Consider the following 21,592-nt stretch of genomic DNA (forward strand, 5'->3'; position numbering starts at 1 on the left):
ACCATGAAAATGATTATTGAATTGGGTGAAAATTACATATTTAAGTTCGTGAGGTTACGGGTAACAATTATCTTCGAAACTTTTCATAATCCGGGCATGTGGGCCCGTGGTGCATTTTAGAAATCTTTCAATTTGGGTTGGGTAATTACTTTAATAGTTAAATTATTAACTTTTGAGCATATATTGATTAATTTACATAATATTTGGCTAGCTTCGGATTGTTCGGCACCAAGTTGGGTCCTTAAAGTGAATTTGTGGCCGGAAAGCGAGTTTTGAGACGAGTTAAGTCTCTTGCCTAACATTGTAAGAGGGAATTTACCCCCATAGGTGATTTAAATTACTAATTGCTTCTAATTGTGGGGGCTACGCACGCACAGGGTGACGAGAGTCCGTACGTAGGAACTAATTATGCTTAAGTCTGGGTAGTTGAGAACTCAAATCATGAAATACTTGTAATGTTTGTACTCTACTTGTTAATTTAAGTGCCTAAATTATACTGAAACTTGATAAAGGATTCGTAAAGACCGAATTTCACTTACTTGAGTTTTGGTGGATTACTTGACCGTTAATAGAAATCATGCTTATTTGTGTATTAGCCTCGTAATAGCTTTTAAACCGGATGTTCACAAAGTATTCTCTCATCTTGTGGAGCGGGCCAAACGTCTCGACAGTATAATAAATGCATCTATGATTCGTGCCGCTCGACCCTCGGTAGTGTACACATTATTATGGATCGTGCCGTACCACCTCGGCATAAATCGTGCATGTTAATTCTTGGAGCCCGAATACACTTGATATTATTTTTATGAATTAAGAGGTTATAATTTATTTATTGGCCCGAAATTTATTTGGAATTAGTATGTGTTAGTTGAAGACTTTTGGAATTTACTATTTGTCAAAGAATCATTTACTCACTGCTTGTTATTGAGTTATTATTATTATTCATATATTCTATGCCTATTTAACATTCCTGTAATTTATTGTTGGCTCATAGTAAGTGTTGATGTCGACCCCTCGTCGAACCCTAGTTACTACTTTTTCGAGGTTAGACTGGATACTTACTGGGTACATGTTGTTTATGTACTCACGCTACACTTCTGCACTAATCGTGCAGGATCTGAGACAGGTGTATCTGGCAGTTATTCTGGCGCGTACCCCCGTTACCCATAGGCCTAGTGGTGAGCTGCTTTCTGAGTCCGTTCTGCAACACCCGGAGTCTCTCGTTTGCATTTATTTTTTTATCTACTCTACTTCAGACAATAGCTTAGTATTTTGTATATTCTACTAGTTGCTCATACACTTGAGACACCAGGTCTTGGAACACATGCTAGTAGACTTTATGGTTTGGAGCATTTATTTCACTGCATTTGCTCTCTTATTAGCTTTCGCTTTACTGTATTAAATTTTTTACTCCTTATTTTCTTAATAAATGAAATTCAACTACTTGAAAATTTATTAAAAAGAACGATTACATGGTTAGTTCACCGTTGGTTTGTCTAGCAGCGACGTTGGGTGCCATCACGGCCAATAAGAGAAATTGGGTCGTGACATAGACTCAAAATACTTTTTAATTTTTAAAAAAGCTATGGCGAATGTATGTCAATTCAGATAGGTTTTTATTAATTTTTTCTTATATATTGGTTTTTGATATTTTTTTTTAAAATGTGAACTTTTGGGATATTTTCAACAGTTAAAAAAGGGGGATATTTCCAAGTTTTTTCTCAAAGAAGAGCGCGTATGGGCACATGAACTTTTACTCTCCTACCTCTAAGGTTATATTTGTATAATTTTTAGCGGTTTAAATCATAAACACTAATTTTGGGGCTCTGATTAAGATTTTAACAAGGATATGAGAGGTAAACTTGGCAAAAAGAAAGAAAGAAATCAAGAACGTAAATTTGTTTCTAAAGAATAGCGTACTTTGACCAAACTTTGCTCCGAGTGAGAACTGAGAAGTATGAAAGAGAAGATTCTCTTAATCTCATTTTATGTCAATCAAATTAACAACAACAATTGTTAATTTGTTTACATGGAATTTGATTAATTGCACTCATTTTGATTAGGCAATAGAACCTGAGAATTAGTAAGATTTGCGTGGTATTTGGTAGACCGCAACCAGGCGGATCCAGGATTTAAATTCTATGAGTTCAGCTTTTAAAGTTTTTAGTATTAAACCCATTATATTTGTAAAGTTATAGGTTCATATCTACTATTTTTGTAAGTTTAATAAATTTCTACATGTAAATTTTTACTCCGTGTCAAAAGTTATGAGTTCAATTGAGTCCGTCGGTAATACGCTAGGTCCGCCCTGGCAACCATTTTTTAAATGTATAATAAAACGATATTTCATAATCCTTATTAAAACACAGTTAGCCTAGATGATCCTCTTTACTTTATGTTTAGTTATCAGCAAATTTTCTTTTCTCTATATATCCTTCCTTGTAATAGTAACGAGAATTGTTTGAAATTTTGAGTTAAACAAGGACTCTACCATATTCTTGAGTTTCCCCACACTTAGTTGAACAATTGGAATAAATCAATTGATATAATACCATCTTACTCTTTTATTGACACGGTTTATGCAGTGCACACATATATTATTTTGTAATCCTAGTTACTTTCCTAGACTTGTGTATTCGGTGCACTTTCTTTTATGTGCATGAAGCGAAAAAAATCAAAAACATGTTTAAAACGTGATTCTTTATTTTTATCGTAATTAGTTTCTATTAACGTGCATTATATGATAACAATTGCACATTGATGTTCGATAGTTAAAAACTTTGACATTCATACTTTTCACGTAGATTCTCAATTAGTTATTTATTAAATTAAGGAACCAAAAATTAAATTTACTTAAAATATTTATCTATATGAATGCAACAATTAATGTTTTTTAATGTTACTAGTCTTAGGGTACGCGCGATGCACGTGAATCATGTCTCAATGAGTATAGATTTATTTAAAAATAGTATTGAGTTATAAAATAAAAAGTGTAAGTTCCTAAAGATAGTCATGAATATTGATTGTTTATAACTAACTCAATAATTGAACAAATTACCACATGAGTCCTCAATCATCAATAATTCAACTTAACATTTATTCCAAGTTTGTAATTTTATAGTTCATATGATAATTTTGGACTTGGGCGTATATTCGGATCGGGTTTTGGATGACCCGGGAACGTTTCGGCGCATAATATTGAAAGTTGGAGCATTGAAAAATTTTCAAGTTTCTTGAGTTGGTTTGGAGTAGGTTTTAGTGTTATCGAGGTTCGTTCGGGATTCCGAGCCTGGGAATAGTTCCATATGGTGATTTAAGAGTTGCACGCAAAATTTGGTATCGTTCCGGGTAGTTTAAGTATGATTTGGCGCGTTCGGAGTAAGTTGGAAGAACTTGAAATTCATAAGTTGATTTGATTTGGTTTGGGGTGTAATCCTTAGTTTTGATGATTATTTTACGTTCTTTGAAGGTTCGAGCGAGTCCGTATTATATTTACAAACTTGTTGGTATGCTCGAACAGGGTTCCGAGGGCCTTGGGTGGAATTCATATCGAAAACGGGTTGAAACTTGGAATTGGGGGGGGGGGTTGTTGTTGCTGCTGAAGTTTGATGTCTTCACACCTGCAGAGGGTATGGACGGAGGTGCAGTCACGCAGATGCGGTGGGGTTATCGCAGGTGCGAGGTTTGTGGGGATGGCCTGGTAGTGTAGGTGCAGGGAATATTCCGTACCTGCGAGGTTGCAGATGCGGAGCATGGGCCGCCGATGCGAAAATGGCCAAGGTGGCCTGGAGGCGCAGATGCGGACTTTGTTCGCAAGCGCATACGCGCAGGAGCGGAGAAAGATCCGCAGAGGCGGTCTTCATCCGCAGAAGCGAAAGGAGGCAGCCTGGGCTAGGACCGCACCTACGATGGATTTTCCGCAGGTGCGACCCAAGTTCCGTAGAAGCGGAAACCGTTGGAGGCAGTGAGGTCCATTTAATGTCGAGACTTAGGCTTTTTGGTTCATTTCTTTTACTTGGACGATTTTAGAGCTCTTGGAAGAGGGGTTTTCACCCAACACTTTGAGGTAAGTAATCTCTACGCAATATGAGTTCAATACATGCATTTTGGGTAGATTCTTAACACATAAATTGTAGAAATTGTAGGTTTAGTTGAAAAACCTAGATTTTTGATTAAAATGGGATTTAACCACGAATATGATTATGGAATTGGGTAAAAATTATATATTTGAGTTCGTAAGGTTATGGATTATATTTACCTTCAAAAAATTTCGAAATCCAGGCATGTGGGTCCGGGGGTGAATTTTAGGGATCTTTCAATTTGGGTTGGATAACTTCTCCAACGGCTAAATTATGAACTTGTAAGTGTGTATTGATTAATTTATATAATATTTGGCTAGTTCGAATTGATTGGCACTAAGTTGAGGCTTTAGAGGGGATTTATGGACCGAAAGTGAGCAAGAGGTAATACTTTTGCCTAACCTTGTAAGACGGAACTCATCCCCTTAGGTGTACCTTTTTTGTGTATTACTTGCGTAGGGAGCTACATACGCACGAGGTCATGCTTTAATTGTACTGTTATATTTATTATACATATTAATTGTCTTGAATAGAGCTGAGACTAGGGATTTTAAAGTTGCAAATTTTCAATTTAAATTTTTTATTTTGGGAAGAATTGAGGAATACATAATAACTCAGAGAAATTCACGTCCTACCGCATCGCAAGTACTTCTGCGAGCGAGGTAAACTTCTCTACTCTCATGGGAGCGGGTCGTTCCCCTCGCCAATATAATAGATACATCTATGGTTTGTTTCGTTCGACCCTCGGCAGTGCACACAGTATTTTGGATCAGGCCGTACGACCTCGTCATAAATCGTGCGTGATAATACATGAAGCCTGAATACACTTGATATTATCTCTATGAGTTGAGAGGTTATAATTTATTTAATGGACTGAAATTGTTGAAGTTAGCATATGTCAATTGGAGATTTTTACATTGACTATCAGTTAAAGAACCATTTATTCGTTGCTGGTTATTGTGTTATTTTATTATTCATGTATTCCATGCCTATGTAGAATTTATGTATTTATATTATTGGCACATAGTAAGTGTCGATGTCGACCCCTCGTCATTATTTCTTCGAGGTTAGACTAGATACTTACTGGGTACATGTTGTTTACATACTCATGCTATACTTCAGCACTAATCGTGCAGGATCTGAGGCAGATGCATCTGGCGTTCATTCAGGCGCGCACCCCCGTCATCCTGAGGCATAGTGGTGAGTTGCTCTCTGAGTCCGTTCTGTAGCACCCGCTGTATCTCTTTTTATTTACTTTCGGTCTATCTTATTTCAGACAGTAGCATAGGTATTTTGTATATTCTACTAGTTGCTCATACACTTGTGACACCAGGTCTTGGGAATATACTAGTAGACACTTTATGGTTTTTTGGAGTTTATTTCCTGTATCTTACTCTTTCATTGGTTCATGTTTATTTTACTATAATTTTTTAATTTTATTTACTTAATTAATAAAAATTAACTATTTTGAAATTATTAAAAAGGGTAAATACATGGCTAGTTCATTGTCGGCTTGCCTAGCAGCGACGTTAGGCTCCATCACAGTCTATAAGGGAAATTGGGCCGTGATGGCATCCAACGTCGCTGTTAGCAATCCTCGTTTATATATATATATATATATATATATATATATATATATATATATATATATATATATATATATATATGTAACGACCCGACCGATCATTTTATTTTCTAGATTCTCGTTTCCCTAAATAAGACTCCTCATATGTGCTTTTACTTTTTATGACTTGCAGGGATGGTTAGTTCGGGTTTGGAAGGGTTCGGGTTGAAATCGGAATACTTAGTTCCTTAATATTGGCTTAAAATGATTAAGTTTGACTTGAGTAATCAATTTGTGTAAACGGCCTCGGAACCGAGATTTAACAGTCCCAATAGGTTCATATGATAAGTTTGTACCTAGGCGTATGTTTGGATCAGGTTTTGGATGACTCAAGAGCGTTTCGACGCTTAGTATTGAAAGTTGGCACATTGAAGGTTTTCAAGTTCTTTAAATTTAATTTGAAGTAGGTTTTGGTATTATCTATGTCCGTTTGGGATTTCGAGCCTGTGAATAATTCCGTATGGTGATTTATGACTTGTACGCAAAATTTAGTGTCATTCCGAGTAGTCTAAGTATGATTCGACGCGTTCAGAATAAGTTGGAGGAACTTGAAGTTCATGAATTGAGTTGATTTGGTTTAGGGTGCAATTCTTTGTTTTGATGTTGTTTTACATGTTCTGAGAATGTGATGACCCAAAAAGTCATCTTGTGTTTTAGAACTCGAATCTACGCTCTTAAGCCTTAAAAATCTCATTTTTACCCTCCTCGATTTGCGTGTGCAGTCTGGGTAGGTTTCCGGAAAGTTTTTATGTTGAAAACTAATGAAAATAAGAATTTTTGCCTTAAAAGTTGATTTTAGTTGACTTCGGTCAATATTTTTGGTAAACGGGCCCGGATTCGTGCTTTAACGGTCCCGATAGGTCCATATCGAATTAGGGGACCTAAGTGTATGCCCGAAATCGAATTCGGAGGTCCCTAGCTCAAGTAACGAATTTTTGAGCAAAATTAAAAGTTTGAAAATTTATTTGTTTCTAAGAATTTATTGATGCATGGCATTGTTGGTATTGAATTCGTATTTTGGTTCCGGAGCACGGTACAATTTCATTATGATATTTAAGACTTGTCCGTGAAATTTGGTGAGAAACGGAGTTGATTTGACGTGATTCGGACGTCTAGTTGAGAAGATAGGACTTTTAAAGTGTTCTTGAGAATTTCATTTGATTTGGTGCTAAATTTGTAGTTCTAGGTGTAGTTTTGGCGATTTGATCGCGCGAGCAAGTTCGTATGATGTTTTTAGACTTGTGTGCATGTTTGGTTTGGAGCCCCGAGGGCTCGGGTGAGTTTCAGATAGGCCACGAGATGTTTTTGACTTGGGAAACATCCGATTTTCTACAGATTCTAGTGTCTGTCATATCCTTCTTCGTGTTCGCGAAGGTCCTCTCGCGAACGCGAAGAGTTATCTGGTGAGACCGAAAATTCTTCTTCGCGAACGTGAAGGCCTGGTCGCGAACGCGAAGTGATGGGGGGTTTACCCTTCGCGAACGCGACCTGACCATCGCGAACGCGAAGCACTTGGGGACCTAGGGGAGGGTTGGTCATGTTCTTCTACGCGAATGCGTCCACTAGGTCGCGAACGCGAAGGCTGGGGGGAGTTGCCTTACGCGAATGCATAGGCCTTAGGCTGTTGTGCATAGCGATCGCGACAGGCCTTTGGCGAACGTGATGAAGGCCTGTCCAGTGACTTAAAACAGACTCCAAACACGGGTTTGAGCCATTTCTTCAACATTTTACAAGAACCAAACGGATAGAGGCTATTTCCAAGAGTCATTTTATTCCCCAAATTGTTGGTAAGTGATTCTAAACCATTTTCTTTTAATTACCCATTACATTTCTTGAATTTTCAACCTAAAATCTAGAGTTTTCATGGTATAATTAGGGGTTAGGGTAGAAACTAGGGATTTCGGGAATTTGGGAATTTAGACCACAATTTGAGGTCGGATTCCACAACCAATTATATATTCAAGATCGGGGGTGAATGGGTTAGTGGATTTTGTCCGAACCTCGGGTTTTGACCAAGCGAGCCCAGGGTCAATTTTTTGACTTTTTGGAGGAAAATTTGGGAAATTTAATTTATGCAATATAATTGATTCCTTTAGTAATATTTGATACTATTGAGTCATTTTTGAATAGATACGAGTGGTTGGAGGTAAATTTCAAAGGAAAAGCTGTGATTGAGAACTAAGTGGCCTTCAAAGCGAGGTAAGTATTGTGTCTAACTTTGGCTTGAGGGAATAGGTATTGTGTGAGTATTTGCTACATACTTGTTGTTGAATACGACGTATAGTTGAGGTGAGGAGCATCTATACGTTGTGGTCGAGTCATAGCATGCCAGTGAAATTCCATTTCTTGCAATTTTGTAGTCTTAAATCTTGCTGTCCATGCTTATTATTGTTGTTGGAATGTTGGAAGACTTGTATCCGGTTCCACCAAGGTCTATAAAATTGTAAATATTGATTCGAGGTTCAGATGTTAAATTGTGAAAGTAATCGTTTACGAAATATTGATTTCTTGTGAAACTTGTCACGACCCAACTGGAGGGTCATGACTAGCACCCGGGCCATACTTGCCGAGCACCAACGTACATTTTATCTAACCTTCCTTATTATCTTTAAGGGCCGACAAGATCAATATAAATGGTAGACATGGATCATGAACATCCAACAATGAAAGATAATGTCATGAACATACATAACATGGGACGACAATACTGTCAAGAAACTATATATAAGGTACGAGCTACCATGAGTCGACACCTGTCTATGAGCCTCTAAAGGAACATAAGTTCTACAACATTGCCGGAACAGGGCCCCGACATACCCATAATGTCTATAACAAAAATGCATATCAAGACCACGGCAAGTCCGGAGAAGGGATCTCGTCAATAACCGCTGAACTGGACAGCCTACTGTGGTGGGGGAGCTGTGTCTACCTGTCTATCAGGACCTGCAGCACGACATGCAACGTCCACAAATAAAAGGGACGTCAGTACGAATAAAGTACTGAGTTTGTAAGGCAGGAAAGCATAAGTAAGAACAGTAATGTAAACAGGGATAGGGAATATACAACCTGTGACATCTGGGTACCTCTGAGGGCTACTGACATGAAACACATGATACATACATATATATACATAAACTTTTAAAACATACGCCTTTGTGGGCATCACCATCATCATATCGTACCCGGCCGTAATAGGCTCGGTAAAACGTACCCGGCCATCATAGGGCTCGGTAGAATCATACCCGGCCACGTGGAGCTCGGTAAAACCCAACTGATCAGTGGTTGCACAATAGGTGCCATACCCGGCCGACTATAGCGCGGCTCAGTAGAGTAAAATAGATACATATATATGATGCATGCTGGACTCATTGGAATCACATTTTGAACCTTTCAGAGTGACGTAAGGTCGGTATCCTTCGTACACGTTATTAGGATTAACTCTTCATCAAGAATCTTATAAGAATCAGGAACTACCAACAACATTGATAATATAAGAATAAGAGAAGTAACATCAATATCAATCGTTTCATAAGAAGGGCAGCAATGTAAGTACTGCTAGCTTCTAAGAGTAGAGTATCTTTGGGAGCTCATTCATTACATTATGTACAATCGGAGTCGTGCAAAAGAATGAAGGGGATAGCCTCACATACCTTGTATATACTGCCCAACCTCAAGCTATGCAAATGTCACGACTCCTTAGTCTACAATAAGAGAAATGACACTATCATTATCGTTTAAGCGTCGTAACTATTATGTATCGACCGCAACCTATTTTATGATGAAACGGACAGCACCTCCCCTATTTATATGACTTCACACAAGTCAATACAATCACCAAACAGCCCAAACAATATCATTAATAATCATATTGAGCCTCCCAAAACAGTCCACCAACCAACAACATTACTACCAAGCCTTTCGATATATATTTCACAAGTTCTAGCTTCAACGACTTAGCCGCAACTTGGATAATCTTAAATATATATATAGAGTAAGAGGTTCCTTACCTTTAAACAGAAATAACAACTCCAATTTGACCTTAATTTTCCACGAAATATCTCTCCAGTTCTGCCACAAGAACAAGGAAGCGAAACTAGCAATCAATTCGGGTTTTTCGGCACTAGAATTACTTTAGAAGACTTGAAATCACCTAGGGTTGATATTAAAAACTTGAAGGAGTATTTACAGAACATAAAACACTTAAAACAACCTCCCACACGAGCTGGAACAACACAAAAATCAGCAACAACAAGAAGAACAAGAAACTTACTAGCGCCACGGGATTCCCGACACTTGATTTGTGTTATTTGCCCTTTGTTTGGGTCTTGGATCATCAGAGAACCTTGAGAGAGTATTTTTAGGGTTCTAAGATCTGAATATACTGAAAAATAATGACTTAAAACGGGGTTGAGGTATCTTATATATATCCATATGTCTTAAACCGCCTATGTGGGCCCCATAGAGAGCTGCTTGGCGCACTCTCACAAAAACGCGAATATCTCTCTATTCCGAGATCGTATCGACGAACGGTTTAATGCGTTGGAAACTAGACTCATAGATCTTCAATTTGATAGGTAGATCACCCCATAATTCTAAGTATATTGGGAGAAAAATGTAGTAATATTTGACCTAAAGTTTAAGTAAAATTATAAACGTAAGTTGCGACAACTTTTATCGACTTTGTTTCATAACTCGCTTGACTTCAAGACTTATGATATGGATATTATATGATTCAAATACATTAAAAAATCACCTCTTGTGACAATTAATCACCTCTAGTGTTACCCGAAAATACGGGTTACAACATCCTTGATTCGTTTAACTTCTAATACTTGTTAACCACTCTTATACACCCTTGTATCGTTTAAGACCAATAGGATTAACTTCTTATCATCTCAAAGATAATCTCTTCTTGGATTTACGTCGACTAACTTACGGCGTGATCTATGGTATGCGAATTTGGGTTGTAACAATAAGGTTCTTGAGGTTTATTGAATTGTTATTGGCTTGAAAGCCAGAGTGCAAAGCACGAAGGGTGATGCTGTGCATAATTTAATTATATTGTGAGGAAGAGTGTAAAGCACGAAGGGTGATGCCGTGCATAATTTAATTATATTGTGAGGAAGAGTGTAAAGCACGAAGGGTGATGCCGTGCATAATTTATTTATATTGTGAGGAAGAGAGTAAAAGAACAAAAGGTGATGTCGTGCAGTCTTATTTGTTATTTGGTGAGGCTGAGAGTAAAAGCACGAAGGGTGATGCCGTGCAGTTCTCCTTGCTGTCTTGATTGCTCAATTCGTTTAAGGATTTTCGATTTAAATATGTCCTTTCATTATTCTCACTCTTTATGTTGTATTCCCCCACTGTATGCTCCCCTCCCATTATTTCTGCATTATTGTTTTACTTATTGTTGTTGCCTCTAGCATGATTATACTGTTCAGGTTATATGTGAGTGTCTTGTCTTAGCCTCGTCACTACTTCACCGAGGTTAGGTTCGACACTTACCAGTACATGGGGTCGGTTGTACTGATGCTGCACTATGCACTTCCTGTGCAGATTTTGATAAAGCTCAGGTTGATCTAGATTTGCTACTAGTTCGCTATCCGGAGACTCAAGGTAGATCGGTCGGCATTCACAGACCTTGAAGTCCCCGTCTATCCTTTATGTATTACTATTTTCTTTCGTTCAGACCATTGTATTTCTTTCAGACTATTACTTATTGTAAATTCTAGAATGCTCGTGAATTGTGACTCTAGATCCGTGTGGTAGTAGTTAATACAGATTTATGATATTCCAAATTTTTTTAATATTTTATTATAGTTAATTAATGTTAATTACTGAATGGAAATAAGAAATTGGTAAATGATTCTCTAACGTTGGCTTGCCTAGCAAGTGAAATGTTAGGCGCCATCACGGTCCCATCAGTGGGAAATATTGGGTCGTGACAGTTGTTATTAGAGCACTAGGTTGCTTAGGTCTCGCGATTCACGAGCAAGCTTAGTAGAATCTGGAGGATTGGTACGGAGACGTGTGTGCTTATCTTCCAGAGGCTATGAAGTTTAGGAACAAGTTTCACTTTTTTTCTTCTCTATCGTGCGATTTTGCTTTCTCAATACTAACTGAACTCTTCCACTCTCAATCTCTCGCAGATGGCGAGAACACGTACCGCTTCCTCAGCTGAGCAGCAGTCAGAGCCTCCAGTGACAGCTCCTACACGGGGCAGAGGTCGAGACTGAGACCATCTTAGAGGCCGAGGCAAGGGCATGGCTCACCCTAGAGCCCGAGGAGTAGCCCCGGCAGTGGAACCTCAGATAGAGCTTGACAGGGAGGTTCCAGCCCAGACTATTCCTGCCGGGCCAGCTCAGGTTCCGAAGGGGTTCATTGCTACCCCAGTACTTCAAGACGCTTTGGTCCGTTTGGTGGGCCTTATGGAGAGTGTGGCCCAGACTGGCATATTTCCCATGGCACCAGCAGTATCTCAGGCTGGAGGAGGAGCCCAGACTCCCACTACTCCCGCTCTGGAGCAGATAGCTCCCCAGTATTAGGCTCCAACAGCTCAGCCAATCGGATTAGTTTAGTCGGTTATTGCGGCACAGGTCGGAGATGGGCCAGCTATGTCTTCTGAGGCTTTCTGGAGATTGGATAGGTTTATCAAGCTCTTTCCTGTACACTTCAGCGGTGCTCCTTCAGAGGATCCCCAGGAGTATCTTGACAGCTGTCATGAGGTTTTACGGAACATGGGTATAGTGGAGACTAATAGGGTCGATTTTGCTGCATTTTAGATGACTGCTTCCGCCAAGAAATGGTGGAGAGATTACTTGTTGACCAGACCAGCTATGTCGCCTGCTCTTACTTGGGACCAGTTCTCTCAGCTCTTCATAGAGAAGTTTTTGCCTATCACATTGAGAGAGGAGCGTCGCCGTCAGTTTGAGCGTCTCCAGTAGGGCGATATGACGGTTACTCAGTATGAGACCCGTTTTGTGGATTTGGCCCGTCATGCTATTCTTCTGCTTCCCACTGAGAGAGAGAGGGTGAGGAGGTTTATTGATGGACTTGCTCAGCCTATCAGATTGCAGATGGCTAAGGAGATTGGGAGTGAGATTTCTTCTCAGGCGGCTGCTAATGTCGCCAGACGAGTCAAGATGGTTCTTACTCAGGGAGGTCAGGGGTCTGACAAGAGACCTCGTCATTCCGGTGAGTTCAGCGGTGACCCGTCTAGAGGTAGGAGTACTTTTGGTAGAGGCCATCCTCCCAGGCCATTTCATTCAGCGCTTCAGGCATCTCACGGTGCCTTAGGTGGTCGTGTCCCTTAGATGCATTATTTTGACCAGCTAGCCTACAGTGCTCCACCAACTCCTATTAGTGCACCTCCACTCTAGAGTCATCAGGGTAGTTATTCAAGTCGATAGGGTCAGTTTCAGGGTCAGCAGTCACAGCAACCGAAGTTATGTTATACTTGTGGTAATTCGAGGAACATTGCTAGATTTTGCCCTCGGGCAACGGGAAGCTCACAACATCAGAGTCCTCGTGCCATGGTTCCGGCACCAGTTGCAGCACCACCTGCTCAGCCAGCCAGAGGCAGAGGTCAGGCAACCAGAGGTAGAGGCCAGACTGTTAGAGGTGGAGGTCAGGTCGTTAGATGTGGAGACCAGCCAACTAGAGGTCGTCCCAGGGACATAGTTCAGGGTGGTGTGGCCCAGCCCCGGTGTTATGCTTTCCCAGCTAGGCCTGAGGCTGAGTCATCTGACGATGTTATCACAGGTACTGTGTCAGTTTGCAGCAGAGATGATTCAGTTCTATTTGATCTGGGATCTACTTACTCGTTTGTGTCATCCTATTTTGCTTCCTATTTGGTTGTGCCCCGTGATTCTTTGAGTGCTCCTGTGTATGTGTCCACACTAGTGGGAGATGCTATTGTTGTAGATCGTGTTTATCGTTCGTGTGTGGTCACCTTTTGGAGTCTTGAGACTCGTGTAGATATCCTACTTCTCGACATGGTTGATTTTGATGTCATACTAGGTATGGATTGGCTGTCACCTTATCATGCTATATTAGATTGTCATGTCAAGACGGTGACCTTAGCCTTGCAGGGGCTGCCTCGATTAGAGTGGAGAGGGAATCTTGGCCATTCTGCCAATAAGGTTATCTCTTATGTGAAGGCTCGACATATGGTCGAGAAGGGGTGTCTAGCTTATTTGGCTTATGTCCGCGATTCCAGTGCGGAGGTTCCTTCCATAGATTCGGTGCCGGTTGTTCGTGAGTTTCCAGAGGTGTTTCCTACAGACCTGTCGGGGATGTCACCCGACAGGGATATTGATTTCTGCATTAATTTGGCTCCGGGCACTCAGCCTATTTCCATTCCGCCATATCGCATGGCCCCGCCAGAGTTGAAAGAATTGAAGGAGAAGTTGCAAGATTTGCTTGATAAGGGCTTCATTAGACCTAGTGTCTCGCCCTGGGGTGCACCTGTGTTGTTTGTGAAGAAGAAAGATGGATCGATGAGGATATGTATAGATTATCGGTAGTTGAACAAAGCCACCATCAAGAACAAATATCCATTGCCGAGGATTGATGATTTATTTGATCAGATTCAGGGTGCCAAGGTGTTTTCAAAGATTGATTTGAGATCTGGCTACCATCAGTTGATGATTTGGGCATCCGATGTTCCAACGACAGCTTTTCGAACTCGGTATGGGCATTATGAGTTTCTAGTGATGTCATTTGGGCTGACAAATGCCCTAGAAACATTCATGGATTTGATGAACCGGGTGTTCAAACCCTACTTGGATTCCTTTGTGGTTGTGTTTATTGATGATATCTTGATCTACTCCCACAGTCAAGAGGAGTGTGAGCAGCATCTTCGGATCGTTCTTCAGACTCTGAAAGACAGCCAGTTATATGCTAAGTTCTCAAAATATGAGTTTTGGTTGAGTTCAGTTGATTTCTTGGGTCACGTTGTATCAGCAGAGGGTATTCAGGTGGATCCCAATAAGATTGAGGCAGTCCAGAATTGGCCTAGACACACATCAGCTACATAGATCTGTAGTTTCCTGGGTTTGGCGGGCTAATACCGTCGATTTGTGGAGGGATTTTCATCCATAGCAGCCCCGTTGACCAGATTGACCCAGAAGGATGCCCCGTTCAAGTGGTCAGACGAGTGTGAAGCGAGCTTTCAGAAGCTCAAGATAGCTTTGACTACGACACTAGTATTGGTGTTACCCACAGGTTCAGGATCTTATACAGTATATTGTGATGCATCTCGCATTGGTCTGGGTGCGGTATTGATGCAGGGTGGCAAGGTTATTGCATATGCTTCATGACAGCTGAAGGTTCACGAGAAGAATTACCCTGTTCATGATCTAGAGCAGGCAGCCATTGTTCACGCGTTGAAGATTTGGAGGCACTATCTTTACGGCATGACATGTGAGGTATTCACTGATCATTAGAGTTGTAGTATTTGTTCAAGCAGAAGGAACTCAATTTGAGGCAGAGGAGGTGGCTGGAGCTATTGAAAGACTATGATATCACCATATTGTATCATCCCGGGATGGCCAATGTGGTGGCCGATGCTTTGAGTAGAAAGTCAATCAGTATGGGTAGCCTTGCATATATTCTAGTTGGTGAAAGACCGCTTGCATTGGATGTTCAGGCCTTGGCCAACCAGTTCGTGAGGTTAGATGTTTCTGAGCCCAATTGTGTTCTAGCTTGTACAGTTTCTCGATCTTCTTTATTTGAGTGTATCAGAGATCGACAGGATAACGATCCTCATTTACTTGTCCTTAAAGACACAGTGCGGCACGGTGGTGCCAAGCAGGTTACTATTGGATATGATGGATTTTTGAGGATGCAGGGTTGTATTTGTGTGCCTAATGTGGATGGACTTCGTGAGTTGATCCTTGAGGAGTCCCACAGTTCCCGGCATTCTATTCATCCGGGTGCCTCCAAGATGTATCAGGACTTGAGGCAGCATTATTAGTGGAGGCGAATGAAGAAGGACATAGTGTGAGCATCAGAGACCTGGTGGTTTACTTCAGAGGTTAGATATTCCTGAGTGGAAGTGGGAGCGTATCACTATGGACTTTGTTGTTGGACTCCCACGGACTCAGAGGAAGTTCGATGTAGTTTGGGTCATTTTGGACAGGCTGACTAAGTCAGCGCATTTCATTCCTGTGGCAGTTACCTATTCCTTGGAGCGGTTGGCAGAGATTTATATTCGTGAGATCGTCCGTCTTCACAGTGTGCCCGTGTCTATCATTTCTGATCGAGGTCCGCAGTTTACCTCGCACTTTTAGAGGGCAGTTCAGCGTGAGTTGGGTATGCGGGTTGAGTTGAGCACAACATTTCATCCTCAAACGGACGGTCAGTCTGAGCGTACTATTCAGATCTTGGAGGATATGCTCTGCGCCTGTGTTATTGACTTTGGAGGTTCTTGGGATCGGTTTTTGCCGTTAGCAGAGTTTGCCTACAATAACAACTACCAGTCGAGCATTCAGATGGCTCCCTATGAGGCATTATATGGTAGACGGTGTAGGTCTCCAGTAGGGTGGTTCGAGCCAGGGAGGCTCGGTTATTGGGTGCAGATTTAGTTCAAGAGGCCTTGGATAAGGTCAAGATTATACAGGATCGATTTCGTACAGCTCAGTCCAGGCAAAAGAGTTATGTTGACCGTAAAGTTCGTGATATTGCATTCATGGTTGGAGAGAGAATATTGCTTCGGGTATCGCCCATGAAGGGTATTATGAGATTTGGAAAGAAGAGCAAGTTGAGCCCTAGGTATATCGGGCCATTTGAGATCCTTGAGAGAGTGGGGGAGGTAGCTTATAAACTTGCATTGCCTCCAGGGTTATCCTCAGTTCATCCGGTATTCCATGTGTCTATGCTCCGAAAATATCATGGTGACCCGTCCCACAAGGATTTGACTTACGAGGAGGGGCCGGTGGCCATTCTAGACCGACAGGTTTGTCAGTTGAGGTCAAAGAGTTACCCTTCAGTTCGAGTGCAGTGGAGAGGTCAGCCTATCGAGGCAGCTGCTTGGAAGTCCGTGTCCAATATGCGGAGTAGATATCCCCACCTTTTTACCAGCCCAGGTATTTTTCTATGTCCGTTCGAGGACGAACGGTTGTTTTAGAGGTTGAGAATGTGATGACCCAAAATGTCATCTTATGTTTTAGAACTCGAATCTGCGCTCTTAAGCCTTAAAATCTTATTTTTACCCTCCTCGATTTGCGTGCGCAGTACGGGCAGGTTTTCGGAAAGCTCTAATGTTGTAAACTAATAAAAATAAGAATTTTTACCCTAAAAGTTGATTATAGTTGACTTTGGTCAATATTTTGGTAAACGAGCCCGGAACCGTGCTTTGACGGACCCAGTAGGTCCGTATCATATTATGGGACCTCGGCGTATGCCCGGAATCGAATTCGGAGGTCCCTAGCTCAAGTTACGAATTTTTGAGGAAAATTAAAAGTCTGAAAATTTATTTTTTCTAAGAATTTGTTGGTGCATGGAATTGTTTGTAACGGGTCTGTATTTTGGTTTCGGAGCTCGGTATAGTTTCATTATGATATTTAAGACTTGTCTGTGAAATTTGGTGAGAAACGGAGTTGATATGACGTGATTCGGACGCCCAGTTGAGAAGATAGGACTTTTAAAGTGTTCTTGAGAATTTCATTTGATTTGGTGCTAAACTTGTAGTTCTAGGTATTGTTTTGGCGATTTGATCGCGCGAGCAAGTTCGTATGATATTTTTAGACATGTGTGCATGTTTGGTTTGGAGTCCCGAGGGCTAGGGTGAGTTTCGGATAGGCCACAAGATGTTTTTGACTTGGGAAAAATCTGGTTTTCTGCAGATTCTGGTGTGTGGCATATCCTTCTTCGTGTTCGCGAAGGTCCTCTCGCGAACGCGAAGAGTAATCTGGTGAGACTGAAAATTCTTCTTCGCGAACGCGAAGGCCTGGTCGCTAACGCGAAGTGATGGGGGGTTTACCCTTCGCGAACACAACCTGACCATCGCGAACGCGAAGCACTTGGGGACCTAGGGGAGGGTTGGTCATGTTCTTCTACGCGAACGCGTCCACTAGGCCGCGAATGCGAAGGCTAGGGGGAGTTGCCTTACGCAAACGCAAAGGAATACTCGCGAACGCGTAGGCCTTAGGCCGTTGTGCATCGCGATCGCGACTGGCCTCTCGCGAATGCGATGAAGGCCTGTCCAGTGACTTAAAACAGACTCCAAACACGGGTTTGAGCCATTTCTTTAACACTTTGCAAGAACCAAACGGGTAGAGGCTATTTCCAAGAGTCAGTTTCTTCCCCAAATTGTTGGTAAGTGTTCTAAACCATTTTCTTTTAATTACCCATTACATTTCTTGAATTTTCAACCTAAAATCTAGAGTTTTCATGGTATAATTAGGGGTTAGGGTAGAAACTAGGGATTTCGGGAATTTGGGGATTTAGACCAAAATTTGAGGTCGGATTCCATAACCAATTATATATTCGGGCTCGGGGGTGAATGTGTGAGTGGATTTTTGTCCGAACCTCGAGTTTTGACCAAGCGGGCCTGGGGTCGATTTTTTGACTTTTTGGAGGAAAATTTGGGAAATTTAATTTATGAAATATAATTGATTCCTTTAGCAATATTTGATACTATTGAGTCATTTTTGAATAGATACGAGTGGTTGGAAGTAAATTCCAAAGGAAAAGCTGTGATTGAGAACTAAGTGACCTTCGGAGCGAGGTAAGTGTTGTGTCTAACTTTGGCTTGAGGGAATAGGTATTGTGTGAGTATTTGCTACGTGCTTGTTGTTGAATACGTCGTATAGTTGAGGTGACGAGCATCTATATGTTGTGGTCGAGTCATATCATGCGAGTGAAATTCCATTTCTTGCAATTTTGTAGTCTTAAATCTTGCTATCCATGCTTATTGTTGTTGTTAGAATGTTAGAAGACTTGTATCCGGTTCCATAAAGGTCGATAAAATTGTAAATATTGATTCGAGGTTGAGATGTTAAATTGTGAAAGTAATCATTTATGAAATATTGATTTCTTGTGAAACTCTCTCTATCCGTTGTTATTAATTTAATTATATTATGAGGAAGAGTGTAAGGCATGAAGGGTGATGCCGTGCATAATTTAATTATATTGCGAGGAAGAGTGTAAAGCACGAAGGGTGATGCCGTGCATAATTTAATTATATTGTGAGGAAGAGTGTAAAGCACGAAGGGCGATACCGTGCATAATTTATTTATATTGTGAGGAAGAGAGTAAAAGCACAAAGGGTGGTTTCGTGCAGTCTTATTTGTTATTTGGTGAGGCTGAGAGTAAAAGCACGAAGGGTGATGCCGTACTGTTCTCCTTGTTGTCTTGATTGCTCAATTCATTTAAGGATTTCCAATTTAATTATGTCCTTTCATTATTCTCACTCTTTATGTTGTATTCCCCCACTGTATGTTCCCCTCCCATTATTTTTGCATTATTGTTTTACTTATTGTTGTTGCCTCTAGCATGATTATACTGTTCAGGTTATATGTGAGTGTCTTGTCTTAGTCTCGTCACTACTTCGCCGAGGTTAGGTTGACACTTACCAGTACATGGGGTCGGTTGTACTGATGCTGCACTCTGCACTTTCTGTGCAGATTTTGATACTGGCTCAGGTTTATCGAGATTTGCTACTAGTCCGCTGTCCGTAGACTCAAGGTAGATCGGTCGGCGTTCACAGACCTTGAAGTCCCCATCTATCCTTTATGTATTACTGTTTTCTTTCATTCAGATAGTTGTATTTCTTTCAGACTATTACTTGTTGTAAATTCTAGAATGCTCGTGAATTGCGACTCTAGATCCGGGTGGTAGTAGTTAATACAGATTTATGATATTCCGCATTTTTTTTATATTTCAATATAGTTAATTAATGTTAATTACTGAATGGAAATAAGAAATTGTTAAATGATTCTCTAACGTTGGCTTGCCTAACAAGTGAAATGTTAGGCGCCATCACGGTCCCATCGGTGGGAAATTTCGAGTCGTGATAGAGGGGTCGAGCGATTTTGTCTCATGATTTTGAACTTGTTAGTATGTTTGGGTGAGGCTCGGGGGTGCCTCGGGTGCTATTCGGACGATGTGCGGTACATGGTTGAGCTTGGAAGAAGGGCTGAAGCAGTAGGGGTTCTGGTGCAATCGCGCATACAAAGAATCTGTCGTAGGTGCGAGCTCGCAGAAGCGAGCTATTGACTGTAGAAGCGGCCTGCGTGGACTGGCCAGTGGTCGCAGAAGCAGAACAGGAACCGCATCTGCGAACTCGCAGGTTCGAGGAAGTCGATCGCAGAAGCTCAAGGGGACCAACCAGCCTAGGTTCGCAGGTGCGATGCATTCGCCGCAGATGCGAGAATGGCTAACCTGGGCATGGTCCGCACCTGTGATGATTTTGTCCGCAAAAGCGGAGCCGCAGGTGCGACAGTGTGATCAAAGGTGTGAAAACCCCTGAAGGCAGTGAGGTCCATTTAATGTTGGGACTTAGGCAATTTTGATTCATTTCTTTCACTTCTTGGATGATTTTAGAGCTCTTTGAAGAAGGGTTTTCACCTATCACTTTGAGGTAAGTAATTTCTACATAAGATGAGTTTAATACATGCATTTTGGGTAGATTCTTAACATATAAATATTAGAAATTGTGGGTTTAGTTGAAAAACCTAGGTTTTGATCAAAATGGGATTTAACCACGAAAATAATTATGGAATTGGGTGAAAATTATATATTTGAGTTCGTGAGGTTATGAGTAAAAATTATCTTTGAAAATTTCCGGAATCCGAGTACGTGGGCCCGGAGGTGAATTTTAGGGATCTTCCAATTTGGGTTGGGTAATTACTCAAATAGTTAAATTATGAAATTGTGAGTATATATTGATTAATTTATATAATATTTGGCTAGTTTCGGGTTGTTTGGCGCCAAGTTGAGGATTTAGAGTGGATTTGTGGACCGTTAGTGAACTTGAACGAGGTAAGTCTCTTGCCTAACATTATAAAAGGGAACTCATCCCCTTAGGTGTATCTTGTTGTGTATTACTTGTGTGAAGAGCTACATACGCACTAGGTGATGGGAGTCTGTGCGTAGCTATATTCCATAATATGTTCGGCTAGTCTTAGATCCACATCATGCCTTAATTGATCAATTGTGTTGATTATGCATATTAATTGTTTTGAATAGAGCTGAGGCTAGGGATTTTAAAGTTGCAAATTTTAAATTTAGATTTCTTATTTTTGGGAAGAATTGAGGAAATACATAATAACTCTGAGAAATTCATGTCCTCTCGCGTCACAAGTACTTCCGCGAGTGAGGTAAACATTTCTACTCTCATGGGAGCAAGTCGTTCACCTCGGCAGTATAATAGATGCATCTATGGTTCGTGTTGTTCGACCCTCGGTAGTGCACACAATATTTGGATCGGGACGTACGACCTCGTCATAAATCATGCGTGATAATACTTGGAGCTCGATTACACTTGATATTATTTTATGGCTTGAGAGGTTATAATTTATTTAATGAACGAAATTGATTTGAAACTAGTAAGTGTTAGTTGAAGACTTCGAAATTTACTATCAGTTAAAAAATCATTTATTCACTGCTTGCTATTGTGTTATTATTATTATTCACATATTCCATGCCTATTTAGAATTTTTGTATTTTATTTGTTGGCCCATAGTAAGTGTCGATGTCGACCCCTCGTCACTACTTCTTTGAGGTTAGACTGGATACTTACTGGGTACATGTTGTTTAAGTACTCACGCTACACTTCTGCACTAATCGTGCAGGATCTTAGGTAGGTGCATCTGGTGTCCATTCAGGAACAAACCTCCTTATCGTCAGGCTTAGTGGTGAGCTGCTCTCTGAGTCCGTTCTGCAG

The sequence above is a fragment of the Nicotiana tabacum genome, chromosome 15, assembly GCF_000715075.1.
Source record: "Nicotiana tabacum cultivar K326 chromosome 15, ASM71507v2, whole genome shotgun sequence".
Classification (NCBI taxonomy): Eukaryota; Viridiplantae; Streptophyta; class Magnoliopsida; order Solanales; family Solanaceae; genus Nicotiana; species Nicotiana tabacum.